The sequence below is a fragment of the Mycteria americana genome, chromosome 9 (assembly GCF_035582795.1).
Source record: "Mycteria americana isolate JAX WOST 10 ecotype Jacksonville Zoo and Gardens chromosome 9, USCA_MyAme_1.0, whole genome shotgun sequence".
Lineage (NCBI taxonomy): Eukaryota > Metazoa > Chordata > Aves > Ciconiiformes > Ciconiidae > Mycteria > Mycteria americana.
In genome coordinates this window covers 30,211,928-30,215,698 of record NC_134373.1, presented here as the reverse complement: position 1 = coordinate 30,215,698, position 3,771 = coordinate 30,211,928, and positions in this window count along the sequence as shown.

Sequence of the window (3,771 nt, the reverse complement as noted above, 5' to 3'; positions counted from 1 at the left end):
GTAATTCAGGTAGCAGATTAATAGCAGCTACTTGTATGCTCGTCTGAGCATGTTGAACAGCCCCTCTCCATGGTAGAGCTTCTAACTCTTAAAGCCACAAGATGGAGCCAACAGTTCTCAGGAAGAGGTGCCTGTACCATCCCAGGACCCGGAGAGCATTTAGCACACAGAAGAAACCACACACTAGTTAACTGTTCTGTCTGGGGCAGAACACAGGCAAGTATGAAGGCAGAAGCCAAGCTATGTTATGTGCAATCATTCTCCAGTTTCATCCTGCTGCAAGTTAAGGAAGACTTGTTTGTCACAAGCATCCACAGAATATCTGAAGAAACGGGTGCCGTTCTGGGCTTTGAGTACAGCTATGTAATACAGCAGTGCTGAGAACCCTCTCCTGCCTCCTACACAACACTTTTCATGCTACCCTTTCTCTGTTGCAGAATATTTTAAAAAATGACTTCACTGGAAAGGACAGCTACATAAACCATCATGGCAAACTGAAACACAGGGCAAACACCATCTAAACAAGATGATGTAGATTGCTGTTATCCTCAGCCAGAAGTCATCAGCTAGGGAATGTTCTGCTTCCAACTTGTATGGCAGGGGTAGCAAAAACTGCACCCAAAGTTTACTGTGAATCCCATTTCTATGCCACACCGAACTAAGTGGCATAACAGTGCAGTGAATCTGTCCTGAACCATCCTGCCTCAGAGGCATCTCAGCTTCTCTGCTACAGTTTTTTCATCACAAACCAACAGAGAATGGACTCTGGCACAAGCAGGAGACTAAGGATCAATATTTCCACACAATGTTGCTTATTCTGTTATTTGAGCCACAAGACTGACCGAAGAAAGAGGAAAGCAGCTCTGTCATTCACACACTTGATACAAGCTCTCTGATCCAATTAGGTTGTGGAAAGTTAACTATGAATAAATTAAAATACTGTTCCAGTTCAGTCCTGAAACAGATGCAGCCCATTTCAGGAAAACCAATGACGGGGTCCTCAGTCACCTTCTCCTCCCCTCCCTTCCCACAGTCTGCAATACAATCATGTTACAGGTTTGATACGAAGGTTAGTTCCAGACACTGAAAGTCAGCTGTTGCCTGCTTCAAGAATTTGGGGATTAGACATGCTTTTAGAATGCTATAAAAATCAATAACAAACAAATATTATACCCGTTTTTCTTTTTATTATCAATAGTAATACAAATCAGTTGTATTAGCATGATAATGAAAAGTGACCAGTTTTATAGACATTAAAAATATTTGTGCAAGTTAGAGACAAAGCTCTGAAGCTATGTAAGAAAAAACCAAGAATTTACATTGTATAGTATACATAGTTTAGAGGCAGTTTTATTAAATCTTGCTATCACAATCACTTCCTCTATGCTAAACCTCTTTCTTGGTGTTAGAGATAACACCTTCCCCTCCCCAGAGGAACACCTGCCATTCCCATGAAGTGTGGAGATTATGGTGAAAATCATAGCTTTTTTGTTCCTCTTCCCTCCTTCTCCCAACTATAAAGTCAACAAGAGGTGAACATTGCAACACATGCTTATAGCAATTAAAGAAAGCTTCTGTCTACAGAAGCTCTGAGTTGAATTAATAAACAGTATCCTCTTTTTGAGCAAGAATTGATAGACCTGTCAACCCCAAGTACTGGGTTAACACTTTGGAAATCTTTAAAAAACAATCTTGATGAGCTTTTAGTTAGATGCATTTCCCCTCACCTCTTACTACATTCCAGATTGCAGCTTTGTGCCTTAGACCTAAAGTATTCTTAAGCATTATATTAGCCAGATAGGATTCAACTGGAACTTCAGATGGCTATTAACATCTTACTGAAGTTTAATGCCCAGTAAATGTACACATACATCTTTCTCTTCGAGCCAAGTGTTCGCCTGGAAATTGCAGTAGAGGCATATTAGTCTGTATAAAACACATACGGCACAAGTCATTGAAGATGCACTTCATGCTGCATCTGTACTTTCACCTGGAGAGATGCTCCTCTAAGAAAAGAGGAATCCAGTCTGCCTTTGCAATCCTGGAGTTTAACCTGCTTTTTTAAGTGGAATTTCATATAATGACTTTGCCTCTGTTATAATGGGAGCTTGTCTCATGCATGTTAGCTCAAACCAGAAGGAAGGTTGGAACACTTGAATACCCACACCTAAGCCACATATGGAAGATTACATACTGCGGTAAACAGCTCCCTGACTATGTTAAGCCGTTACACAGAATAAAATTTGAATGCTTAAGTGCAAGTGCATAGTCAAGTCTTGCATGACGTCCAGCTTCAAATATCCAGTTACTTGCCTACAGCCATGCTCCAGAAAGATTTAAGAGCAAATTATACTGATGAAGAGAAGTCTTGGTCTTTAATTACCTAACATGCAAAGGCTGCTAGAATATGTCAGCTTCAATACAGATTTCAGTTGTCCCAGCTACACAGTATGGCCAGCAGGCAGCCACACACCCCCCCTCTTGCAGAAGTCCTCCTTGTCTGATGTGCCTGATCTGCAAGTACTCATTTAGATTAGAAGTCAAAGCTCCCTTTACTCTGCTCACAGGAAACCCTCAAGTCCAAAGGAAGCATTTCTCTATGCCATTTTTATTCACTCTAGTCAACCCACCTGATGTTGATGTCCATTGATGTCCAGTGAAGCACACCTGGAAGTCATTCAAGGACCCTCAAATTGTATTGCCCCTATTTAGAAGGGTATGCATTCAGGCACTGCCACCATGAGGTGGAGGCAACAGGATTCTGGTTCAGGGAGCAGTTTTATTGCCTTCCTGGTACCAGTCAGAATACTTCATAACAGTGGGCAAGCAAACAAGGCAGCTACCTTGGCTATCATGTTTTCAGCTGTAACTGGAAAGCTAAACTGAAGTTTGCCACAAGTACAGAAGAGGAATACTGAAGAGGTGCTGTATTTAGTCTCCAGGCCTAGCCTTTCTGGAAAAGGTGACAAGCACAGAACAATGAAGAGATGCAGTATCAAGCCATGAAACAGCAAGCACCTTCTTCCAAGTAAGTCCACCTCAGTGGTGGAGCTTTATCAGTTGAAAAAAAAAAAAAAATAACCTGAGTGAGAACAGCACATGGACTGTAAGAACCCCAGTGGCAGACTCACTTCTGAGTAGAAATTCATCTGTCCTATAAAATGCTGTCAGGTACTTAAGACTAAAGAGATTAAAGGTCAAAGCATACAAGTCTCTTGAGCCAATACAGCTGAGCTGCTCATTGTGAGCTTTGCCGAGTTCATTATTCATATAGCAAGGAAAGCTTATTCAGTTTTGCTAGACACATTTTACAATCTGCCTCAGAGGGGCTTGACCTAGATCAGCTTGTAATGTGAACTCAACTGTTGTTTATCCTTTAGGTTAATTAAGGACTTAACCTTTAGGTCTCAACTAAAACCAAACCTAAGTGAGTTGCCTTCCTCCAGAAGCAGACATTCATTTGCTCTATGCATAATGTGCACTCAGAAATGGACTTCATCCGTGGAAACTCAAGAGGAAACTTTCATTAGCGAAGTGTTACAGCTCCAAGTGTCCCATTAGGTGCTTAGGCTTTAGACATAGGTGATTCAGCTCACATTACAAGTTCTGTAAGCCAGGAGGCTGCCAGCCTGTGCTTCAAAACTGTATTGTCAAGTTGGCTTTGCAATACCAGTTACACTGTTCAGAGATAAGTATTTCCAGAATTGGTTAACCATTCTTTTTGTGCATACAAGATAACATTAACAAAGAAGAAATTTAACTTGACAAGAA